Source organism: Macrotis lagotis, chromosome 1, assembly GCF_037893015.1.
Source record: "Macrotis lagotis isolate mMagLag1 chromosome 1, bilby.v1.9.chrom.fasta, whole genome shotgun sequence".
Classification (NCBI taxonomy): domain Eukaryota; kingdom Metazoa; phylum Chordata; class Mammalia; order Peramelemorphia; family Peramelidae; genus Macrotis; species Macrotis lagotis.
Genome location: NC_133658.1, coordinates 666,032,403 through 666,044,822, shown reverse-complemented (window position 1 = coordinate 666,044,822; position 12,420 = coordinate 666,032,403). Strand labels below are relative to the sequence as shown.

The window sequence follows — 12,420 nt, the reverse complement described above, 5'->3', positions numbered from 1 at the left end:
TCTGGGGGTGAAGGCTGCTTTCTCCAGATTCTCGTTGCAGATTCTGCAACCTGTGCTCCTCACTCCACACTCATTCTGCTGGAGCAGAGTTCTCTCACTGCCCCTTCAAGCTGTTGCCACTGATCTCTCCAAGTTTAATTTTTCATGTTACAAGGTGTTAACTTTTTTTTTGCATGGTATTAATTTTCTCCTGGGTTTCTTTTCCCAGTTTTTCCAATGGAGTTTTAAACTCATTCCCGATCTCTTCTAAGAAATCTTTCTGGTTTGGAGATCAATTGATATTCTCTTCAGGAGTTCTAGCTCTCTCTGAGTTAGGGTCTTTTTCTTCAAGGTAGCTTTCAAGGGGACAACCCCCTTTTTACTGGCCTTTCTTCATTTTCCTAGGATCTTGTATTGGGGAAGGGACTGGTTTTGAAAATCTTAGAGTTTTTCCTTACTGGGCTTAGTAACTCCAAGTCAGCTGGCTAGTAGGGGGTGTAGAGGCTTTTTCTGGAGTGTCTGTGACCTCCTTTTTGGGCCCACTCCGTAGGCCTGGGGTGGGGGAGCAACATGGTCTGAATCATCCTTGAACAATGTGTGCTGGGCCCTTGGGTTATGTAGTTAATCTCATTATTTACTTAGTACTCAGAGAGAGCCTGGGGAGTGGAATAGAGAGGTTGTTACTGTATTTGCTCTGGGAGGAGTCCCTTTCTCTCACAGGGATGGGGGGTGGCTGAAAATATGGGGCCCTGGTCTTCCAGACCACCAGCTGACCTGATTGATGTCTAGCCACTGTGCTGGAGCTCTCCTGCCCACTTGCAAAGCCAGAAGCTTCTGTGGCTGTTCTGAGGTTAGTCCCAGATCTCTCCCTACCACCCCTATGTTGCCTCTTTGCTCTCTGTTCCTAGCTCACCCACATTCCCCTGAGAAAGACCTTGTTGGTAGATGTTCTTCTCCTTTGCTCTATCTGGATTTTGTGGATTTGAATTCTGTTAAAAATGTTTGATTCATATCCTGAGGGAAAGCCAGGAAACCTTAGGATAGTGCGTGACTTCTCTCTGCCATTTTGACCAGAAGCTCTTGACAGACTCTTAATGTCTCATAGATCATTAGACTGCATTGCTCAAGTCTGTTCCTAAAGGAATTATTTTTTCATTTGCTTTTGCATCTCCTTTTCCCAGGAGCTTTTTCCTTTTGCCCAATTGTAATTTTATTTTTTATTTTTATTATATAAATATTTTATTTGTTTCCCAATTATATACAGTAGTAGTTTCTACCTATCATTTTTTGGTAAGGTTTTGAATTTTACACATTCTCCCACTCTCCCCTCCCCCTCACCCCTCCCCAGAAAGCAGTCTGATAATTCTTACATTGTTTCCATGTTATATACCCAATTGTGTTTTTAAAGGAATCATTTTCTTCAGTGAATTTTTGTGTTTCCTTTTGCAAGATATTGAATTTCTCTTTCATTTCCCCCTAATTTTTCTCCTTGATTTTTAAAATCCTTTTTGAGCTTTCCAAGAGGTCTTTTTGGGATGGAGATCAATTCATATTCCTTTCTGGGGTTTCACATGTGTTACTTTTTCGGCTGCCCTCTTCTGAGATGGTATTTCACCCCTATTTACTTTCAAAGTATCTTTCTATTGGCACGGTTTTTCTCTGACTTCTTACTCATTTTGGCCTTTTCTGACCTAAGTTTCTTATGTTGGAAAGAAGGGGCCACTGACAGACCTTCTGCAATGACTTTCTCTCTGGGATAGGTCTTCTATGTTGAGAATGCTAATGGCTTGCTGACTGAACTGGATCATCCACCTCAGTCACACCAGTTTAACAAGGGGTCTGGGGTATCTGTGTTGGAGTCCTTCCAGTTGGTCTGCTGACCTGGGACTTCAGGGGTTACTGCAGATCTCTGCTGGTGTCAGGAACCTCCAGCTGGCTCCCTCCATACCTCACCCACAATGGTTTCAGCTCCATGATTTGGGCTCTGCTCCCTGCCCTAGGTCCTACTCCCTGGCCTTGGTCACATTCCTGCTGCACCTGATATAGGTCTTGCTAGAAAATGCTCCACTCTGTTCTTTTGTGAGTTCTGTGACTCTTGAATTCATTTAAAGACTTGACTAATGTTGTTTCTGAGGAAAACCTGGGAGAGTTTAAGGACATTCCTAGCATCTCTCCTTCATCTTGGCTCTGCCCTCTGAATAATAATAATAATAATAGCTAGCACCGGTGTCCCAGGTATTATGAGGAAAAAATGTATTACTATTTACCAAGTATTTTTCAAACTTTAAAATGTTCTATAAATGCTAGTAATTACTATCATCATTGTTATCATCACCATCATCATCATCATTGTCATTATCATCATTCTCAATTCTCTTCTTTTCAGTTTATTTTGTTTGGATCTTCACAACTCTGGTGGCCATCCCTCATCACCTCATACCTTCTCAGTTACCATCTCAAAGCCTTTTAGTTGATCTTCCTGTCTCAAATTTTTCTTCCAACAGACCTTTATTCAGTTATGATATAGATTTTCTTATTATATATTTCTTTTAATTTTTTTAGTTTAATATTTATTCTCATTTTGTGCAATTAATGTTATTTTTACATCAGTAAAACTTCTTGTTTAAGAGTAAACAAGATACCCCCTCCCCCCATAAATACAGACTTGCTTCAGCAATAAAGTAAAGGGGAGAGAAAAAAATTAAAATTAAAAAAATAATAGTAATAATTGTAGGTATGACCAGGTGGCGCAATGGACAAAGCACCAGCCCTGGAGCCATGAGCACCTGAGCCCACATCTGGCCCCATATACCCAACACTCACCCAGACATGTGACATGCAAGCCACCCGAACCCCACTGCCCTGCAAAAACCCCAAAAAAAAGAAAAAGAAAAAAAAAGACCCAAAATAAAATAAAATAGTAATAATAGTAGGGGTGGCTGGGTGGTGGACAGAGCATTGGCCCTTGAGCCAGGAGCACCCGGGTCCAAATCCGGCCTCAGACACCCAAGGATCAATCACCCTGCTATGCGGCCCCAGGTAGGCCACCCAGCCCCATTTGCCCTGCACCCCCCCCAAAAAATAATAATAATAAAAAAAATGTGCTTGTGTCTTTGTTCCAACACTAACAACTCTGTCACGGGTGGATCACATTCTCTATGATAAGTCCATCACAAAAGTTACTTCCATATTTTTCCACCGTTGCCATTGCTGATCACAACTCCCTCCTTTCGTATTTCTCCACTACCATGTACTATATTTTCTCTCTCCTTTCACTCTGACTCTGCTGTAGGGTCACTGAGTGGCGCAGCAGACAGATCCCTGGTCCTGGGGCCAAGAGGCCCCGAGCCCCCATACCACCCCTTAGGCCCAGAATCTACTTGGTCCTGTGGTCCTGGATAGTCCATCCAATCCCAGCCCCTTGCAATAAGTAAAAAAGAAAATGTGCTATATCTGACCACTCTCCCCCTATGGTCCATCCTCTCCTCCTTTATTCATATCCCCACCCCTTCCCCCTGCTCCCCCCTCCTTCTTACTCCAGATGCCTATACCCCATTGAGTATATATGCTGTTTCCTCTCCTAGCCACCTCTGATGAGAGCGAAGTTTCCCTCATTCCCCCTTGCCTTCCCCCCCTTCCATATCATTGCAATAGCTCATTATAATAAAAATCTTATTACATAAAATATCTTGGCCTATTCCCCCCTCCTTTTTCTTTCTCCCATTACATTTCCCTGTTTTTCTATTGACTCCATTTTTACACCATATTTTATCTTCGAATTCAGCTTTCTCCTGTGCTTCAACTATAAAAGCTCCCTCTACCTGCTCTATTAACTGAGAAGGTTCATATGAGTATTATCAGTGTCATTTTTCTATACAGGAATACATGCAGTTCATCATCATTAAGTCCCTCATATTTTCCCCTTCTCCTTCAATCTCTATGCTTCACCCGAGTCCTGTATCTGAAGATCAAACCTTCTGTTCAGCTCTGGCCACTCCAACAGGAACATTTGAAATTCCCCTGGTTCATTGAAAGTCCATCTTTTTCCCCGGAAGAGGACATTCAGCCTTGCTGGGTATTTGATTCTTGGTTGCATTCTCAGCTCTTTTGCCTTCCGGTATATTCTATTCCAAGCCCTACGAGCTTCCAATGTAGCTGCTGCTAAGTCCTGTGTGATCCTGACTGCAGCTCCACGATATTTGAGCTGTGTCCTTCTGGCTGTTTGTAATATTTTCTCTTTGACTTGGGAGTTCTGGAACTTGGCTGTGATATTCCTAGGGGTTGGTTTTTTGGGATCTCTTTCTTGGGGGGATCAGTAGATTCTCTCCATTTCTATTTTGCCCTCTCTGCTTCTAGAATATCAGGGCAATTTTCCTGTAGTAATTCTTTGAAAATGATGTCAAGGCTCTTTTCCTGATCATGACTTTCAGGTATTCCAATAATTTTCAAATTATCTTTCCTAAGTCTGTTTTCCATATCAGTTGTTTTTTCAATGAGATATTTCACATTTTCTTCTAATTTTTCGTTTTTTTGGTTTTGAAGTATTGATTCCTGATTTCTGGCAAATTCATCAATCTCCCTGAATTCTATTCTTTGTCTGAAGGATTTGTTCTCTCCTCAGAGAGTTTATCTCTTTTTCCATCTGGCCCATTCTGCTTTTTTATCTATCTATCTATCTATCTGTCTATCTGCGTGTAGCAAAACCTTTATTAGATTTCTGGTAGTCTTATTTTTTGGCCTTTGGAGCAGCAGCAGCTTTCTGAGCAGGTGCCTTCTGTGCGGGTCCCTTCTTGGCCGGGGCCTTCTGGCCAGGTGCTTTAGGGCCCTTCTGCCCCTTCTGGCCTGGAGCTGCCTTCTGACCCTCTGTCTTCTTTGCTGGGATCTTCTTGGCTGAAACCTTGGAGGCAAGTGCCTTCTACTCAGCTCCCTTCTTGGGAGAGCCCTTCTGGGTAGCGGCCTTCTGAAGCTTCTTCACCTCATGTTTGATAATTTGGTTTCTCATTTTCTTGGCCTTCATGACTTTGTAACGGTCAAAATCTGTCATCTTGGCTTTCCTTTCTCTGGCTTCAATCTTCTTGGCCCATCTTGTGGTTTTCCATTTTGTATTGATCTTTTCTTTCTCCCAAGCAGCACGGACGTACTTCTGCCTAGCACTGTGTGGGAACTTGAGGATGAAGTCTGTAAGCTGCATACACTTAAACAGCATGGCCTGCCTCCTCACAACACTGCATGGGCCATCCACCAAAGCCCGGTTCTGGTCGATCACGTCCACAATGGCCACCCCCTTGCCTGCGTGGGGCCCGAAGGACACGTAGGCCATGCAGCCGATCTCCACGAAGCGCTTGAACACCATGCTGGCAGCTCTGAGCGAGAAGGCCCATTCTGCTTTTTAAAGCATTCTTCTCCTCCATAACTTTTTGAACTGTTTTATCCATTTGACCTAAGCTGGTTTTTAGCATGCTGTTTTCTTCAGCATTTTTTTTTTTTGGATTTCCTTGACTAGGCTGCTGACTTCATTTTCATGTTTTTCCTGCATCTCTCTCATTTCTTTTCCCAGTTTTTCTTTTAACTCCCTCATTTGATTTTTAAAGTCTTTTTTAATCTCTGTCATAGCCTGAGCCCAATTTCTGTTTTTCTTGGAGTCTTTAGATGCAGGAGCTTGTGCTTCCTCATCTTCAGACTGAGTATTTTGATCCTTCTTGGGCTCATTTGCAAAATATTTCTCAATTGTGTTCCTCTTTTTTCTCTGCTTGCTCATTTTTCCCAGCCCGAGCCTGGTTTTGGGGTGCTTCCTGAGCTTTTGGGACACTCCCACAAGGGTCTCAGTGTGTGAGGCTCTGTCCTCCCTCCTGGTCTGTGAGTGACCATAAGCACCCCTCTCTGCCACGGGGCTGAGGTGGGGGGGTGCCCTGCTTTTCCCGGGGGCCCTAGAGTGGGATCAGGATCTAAATGTGGTCAGAGCCCCAGTCCTGTTCCTGGGGCAGAGGACAGAGCTCTGCAGTCTCTCTTCACTCCCCTCCCTAGGTGCAATGGCTCATGCCCTGGGGGCTCCTGCTTACCAGCTCTGCCTGCTTCAGATTCCTGGATCTGAGCTGCCAAAAGAACAAGTTGCTAGCTGTGTGCCCTGGGTCCCTGTGTGGGTTCTGTCTCTGGAAAGTTTAGTTAGAGTCCTTAGCTTATGAGTTTTATCAGAGAGCACCTAAGACTCGATCTTTTCTTGTTGCCATCTTGGCTCCGGCCCCCCCTTATTATATATTTCTGACTATGCCACTCTCCTATTCAGTAACCTCCAGTGGCTCCTTATCACCTCAGTGTTCAGACAGATTCACTCTTACCTTTGCAATCTGCTTACTCCTTAAATCCCTTCAGTGACACTTTCTTTTCTTCAAACAAGACACTCCAATCTCCTAAATTACGACATTTTCACTGGCTATCCCCCATTCCTGAAGCAGGCAGAAGTTAAAGCACTTGTCCATGATCCCAAAGCTTGTAAGCTTCTTTACTTTTACCTTTGGACATTATTTGGTTGATTGTTGTCCTTTATTCTTTTTTTTTTAAGTTTTGCAAGTCAGTGGGGTTAAGTGACTTGCCCAAGGCCACACAGCTAGGTAATTATTATGTGTCTGAGGCTGGATTTGAACTCAGGTACTCCTGACTCCAGGGCCAGTGCTCTATCCACTGTGCCACCTAGCTGCCCCTTGTCCTTTATTCTTAAAGAAGATCAAAATGATATCCCTATGTTGGAGTCAAGGTACAGTGTGTCTGACGATGGCTGATGAGACCAATATGAGCTCGAAAGGCTCTTCCACAGGCTGGGCACAAAAAGTTCACATGAACTTCTGGAGTGGAGATTAAATTTACATATCTCATTTTTCTTTTGAGCTATACAGTTCTCCTTCATTTATAAATCACAGTGCTTTCTTTGATAGAGGCTTGTCATGCTGGGCAGTCCTTTGCCAGTTTTCTCACCATTGATTCCAAAGTTTTTCAGAGTCACCTTGAAGTGTCCTGGTATCACTTCTTCTGACCTCTATGTGAGTGCTTCCCGTGTTTAAGTTCTCTGTAAACTAGCCTTTTAGGCTAAATGTATGTTTGACATTCAAACATTGTGCCTAGCCCTTTAGAGATTCATTGTCTGCAGTAGAATTTGAATGCTTGGTAGTTAAGTTCAAGAAAAAGGACCTCAGTGTGTCTGAGCATCAGAAAGCAATTCAGTTTCCTAACATGGAATTGGTAGACTGCCCAGGTTTTACAGGCATACAATAAAGAGGTCAGCACAGCAGTGATGTATATCTTCAGTTTGGGAGATAGATTAATAACTTTTTTTATCCTACACTTGCTTTTGGAGCCTGCCAAACACCGAATCAATTCTAGAAATGTATGCATTTCATCATCATTGTGCACATCCCTGGTAAGTGAACTTAAATCTCATAGCATCCAGAATTTCACCATCTCAGTCTCAGAGGTTGATCTAGGGTAACTCTTTCAGCCTCGGTTTGCTCATATGTAAAATAAGGGTGTTGGATAAAATGATCTCTGAAATTCTTTCAGCTATAAATGTTTCTGTTACTCTAAGGTTATAAACCTGAATGATGATGATGTCCTTAATAGATGTAATAAAGATTAGAGAAGTTGGTTTGGGAAATGGGAAAAGATAGTGGATTATTTTCCATTCCTATTGAGTGATCTCCCACTAGGTAGAGATGTCTTGCTGGAAGTTGACCAAAATGAGACTGGTGTTTAGGAGAAAGGTTATCACTGGAGTCATAGGGATTGGTATAGAAAGGAAACTATGACTTGAGTAGAAGGATGGAGAGATCAAATAGATGGGGCAGCAAACTGTTGCATCAAGCTTGGTGATTTCTCTCTTCAAAAGAGCAAAGATTTCAGAATGATGGCTGCAGATGGAGAATTTGGGAGTAGTAATGGTAGGGAATAAGAAATTTGTCAATTCCTCACTCGGTAGGATGCCAGAAATAATGAGAAATTGTTGCTGGGAAAGAGTGGTCAGAAATGGACTTTTTGAGGAAGTTTAGTTTCCAAGAAAGCAAGAAATTGAAAGATCTAAAATTAAAGAAAATTTGAAAATGATAGAGTTGAGGAACAAAAAGACAAAGTGAAAAGGAAGAACAGAGGATTATAAGGAAGAGTAATAGGAATGTAAGTATGCGTAGATATTATAGGGAAACTTTTTTTGCCTTGATAGATTGAATATAAGTCACAGAGATTAGTGGAACTATCATAGGATAGGTGAAGTATCAGTTGAATGGTGCTCCATTTCTCCCGGAATCTATGATAATGGGCTGTGGGGTTGCTGGAAGAGTATCCGTACAAAACGTTTTCTATCTCCAAACAGAAGACAGCTAGGTATGGCAGTGCTGGAGATTTTGCAGTGAATGTTGGAGGCAGAAATGGTCTGTGTGTTTGGAGCACCTGACCTTCAGGTGTCCAGTGACTAATTTGGTTCAGGTTTTGGTCTAGGAAAACTGAGTCAGTAAACTCTAATCTAGGCTGAACAGTTCTAGATTAAGTTTTTCATATCCAGGTTAAATGAATCAGGTCCTAGGCAGAAGGCTCTGCACTGGTCTAGGCCACTCAGAACCTTTGTGGTCTTGTGGCAAGGGAGAATGGAGCAGCAGTGGCTCTCACAGGAATTAGTATCTGTGGTCCCCAGGTTTTTGCAGTCATTTGGGAAGGGAGAACAGTAACAACAGAATTACTGTATGTGTTGATGGCTACTTGTAGGACTTTATAGCCATGAATGAAGGGATCATAGTATAATAGATTTAAATTTTGAAGAGACCTCAGAGGCCATTTAGCTGGAAGGGATCTTAGAGGATAGAACAGGAGCAGAATTTCCAAAATGTCATTGTCAGTCTGAAGTAGTATATGGTAAAGATATTCTTTAATCCCAGGAAACGTGTAGTTGTCATTTTTCTTATTTCAATGAATATGGTCATTTTGGTCATGTGGTAAGGCAGAATGGAACAATAGTAGTTTCTGTAGTTGTTAATAACCCTTCTGGTACTTAGATTTGTTCATTGGTTTAGAGTCTTACCAAATATGAACTATCTCAATGCCAGGCTAACAGTATAGCACGTTCCACACTGAATTTTATGTCAGAAGATGTGTGTTCAAATCCCAGCTCTACTTAAATATGATCTTAAGCAAAGATACTTTGCCTTTTTGGGCCTTAATTTCTCATTCTGTAAAATAAATGAAATTGGATTAGACAATTTCTTTGGTACATTAATTTGGTATATTTTATACAAAATATATATCACATTATGTGATTCCTGGGCTTAGACAAGGGTGCTTCTTTCTGTTCAGTAAAACTCAGATCCTTTATCTCTTATTTTTAAATGACTCTACTTTTAAAGCCATAGTGTTGTCTCTTCACCTTTTTCCTTCTATATGCACTAAGAATAGTTTTAAAATAACATATCTGGATTAGTTGATTATGCTTAACTGTTTTTATAATGTATTGTATGATAGTTTCAACTCAGCTTCATTTATGTGGACCACTGTTGATCTTTAATCATCATTTTTTTCCCCTTCTAATGCTTTCTCTTTGATTTCTTTCACTTCATGCTTTGTATTTTGTTTCTTTGAACTTAAGTTTATAAAATAATTTTTTTTGAGGTTTTTTTAGTTACTCCTTTTTGGCACTTCTACATTGTTTGATAGAAATCTCAGAGAACTGGTCTTTCTTATAATCTCTTAGACTGGCATTTTCTCAGAAGCATCAAAATATACATTTTTCATTATATTTGATTTAGTGACATTCTAGCATTGACAGATTTTTGAGTGCGGTGTTGTGAAGATGTACTTCTATACTTCAGCAGTCATTTGTAAATAGCAACATGTAGGTGCATCTAAACTATATGTTTTAAAGTCTCTATAAACAAAAATTTCAGGTTGTTTAAAATATATGTACCCTGCAATCTTACTATCTTAGAATTTATTTAGCAAAATCTTTATTCATAGATAATTCAAAAGTAAATTCCTGCCTGTTTCAGGTTGAATCTTCATAAATTTTGAGTTAGTAGAATGCATATTGAGACCTGCCATCTTATTCCTCATGTAGTTTTATAGCAGTTCTGGTATTGTTATTTTTTAATATTTTAAAACATTTATCTTGTTTCTGTGTTTTCAGAGGCTTATGATGAGAATTAAGAAGTTTGGAATAATTTCAAGTGATGAATTTAGGAAATCACCAGGAGCTTCATGGTAATTTCTTTTTTTAACATATACATACACACACACACACACACACACACACAGTTTATAATATGTAAGTGGAAATTTCTTATACAATTTTTTTTTCATTTTAATAAAGCTTTGGATTCAGTATGGCAGCAGGTATGTTTTATTACCCACTGAACGTGTTGCAGGTATGATTACAAGTAATGTATAAAATTAATGCTAATATATAGGTCATTATATACTCTATATAAGACTTGAAAACTGTTTTCTAAGAGATGTTTCCAAACTGAATGTCACATGTTCTAATGGCTCATTTCTGGGCCCTTAATCTAATTTTACTATAAAAGTGACTGAATAAGTTTCTTTACTGATTGTTTCTTTAGTTGGGGATAGGTCTATCAAAGGGGGGGGGGAAGAAAATATATTCCTGTATCATAAGGAAGAGTGAATAGGAAAAAATGATTTGATGGCTGAAATGGGCATTTATTTTACGTTTAAATATAAGGAGGAATATAGCTCTTTGGACCAGAAGATGTAAAAAGTATCATAACTCTTGACAAGCAAATAAAAAATATCCCTAATTCTTTAGGAATAAAGAATTTCATGGGTTGAGGTTATATGAACAATAGCTTTAAATAGAAGGCCGAGGGGAAAATTTGGGAGAGGATGAAGCTCTTGTTTCATATTAATTTGCACATAATTAAAAGAATTCTTTCTTTGAAAAATATGGAAATTTGGTCATTTAATATTTTATTTTGAATAAATTTTCATTTTCTTAGGTTTTATTTTAAGTAAAATAAGGCAAATTGGTACAGCTATATCTAAGTCATCACAAATATGTGAACTTACTGTTATTATTTATCTGCTATTAAATATATTTTATATATATAAATTCCTATTTATCAAAAAAATTAAAATTTATAATCAGAATTATTTTTGCAGTATTACACAGTGATAACATCCAAAATAATCATCTTAAAGCCTTGCAAAATAGTTTTAGAACTATCTAAGAGAGATTACATTTATTTAGTTAGATTAGTTTGTTCATAGTCAAGTTTATTTTGGTATTCCAATAATTTTAAAATATGCAATACACAAGTTGTACATAAGCAAACAGTAAATATCTGCCATAGGTAAAACACTATTATTGTGAACATTCAGGTGAACTAGGACACCTCATTTTGCATAAATGGAAGATTATTACATAGCTTCATTATAGATTTCAAGTGACTGAATTAACAGTGATTTATACATAAATTTCAGTAATATGTTATACTTTGATAAAAGATTGTTTAATAAAGTAAAGAATTGAAGTATACTATACATGTTTTTGCTAAAATCTAGATATTGGCCAATATCCATAGCAAGAAAGAACAAAGAACAGATTCATGAATTAAGGTTTCATCACTGTTTTATTTGAGATTACCTTGAGTAAGTTTGTATGTGTCAATTAAAGGTGAAAATGGTGACTAAACATATTTCCTTGATATATAAGAAGACTTGTGTGAACAGAAGTAATTTTGAATTTTGTTTTCCAAAAACTAACTGGATACATTTGAGGCAGAAATTTAATTAAACACGTTTTTAGCTTTGTAATAAGTTGTTTAAGAAGAAATATACTGAATTTATTAATTACTCTTTTAGGCTTGTTTATTAAAATCCTCAGTCTTGTTTTCACACATATATACAGCTACAAATGAAAAGTAATGCATCTAAAAGTTAGTCAGTCTCTCTCTCTCTCTCTCTATATATATATATATAATGTTTTCCATCATTCAAAGAGGTGGGATTAGATAGCTCTTAAGTTTAAGCTGTTCTGTCAAGCTCCTACTCAAAGGAGGCAATTAGTAAATCTTTTTGTTAGGAGAATGATCTTCATGCAAATAATCATCTGATTTACTTGCTTTGTAATTTTAGATGTTTGCTATTTTTTTAAAATAGAAGTCATTAACTATATTTCTAAATTACTACCTTAATTCAAAACATTATCTTTTATTTGCTAACATAATAAGAATCACTGTGCTGTCTTGTTTTTACATTTATCTGAATTTGTATATTCAGATATTTATGATTTTAACATTAATAATAGGCTTATCAAAGCCTTAAGAAGTAATTCTTTTGCTTAGGGCATTTGGCACTTCAGCAGAGGACATTTCAGTTGAGAGAGGGAAATATTTAAAAAAAACAGACCAATGGCTAGATATCAGGAATAGTGTAGGGGATAGTCTGAGGAAA

The 12,420-nt window shown here is 38.6% G+C and overlaps 1 pseudogene; it reads right to left on the bottom strand.

The window, feature by feature from the left end:
• Window positions 1-4,677: 4,677 nt before the first annotated feature.
• LOC141522625 (large ribosomal subunit protein eL14 pseudogene) lies at window positions 4,678-5,332 on the bottom strand (annotated as a pseudogene).
• Between the last annotated feature and the right edge of the window lie 7,088 nt (window positions 5,333-12,420).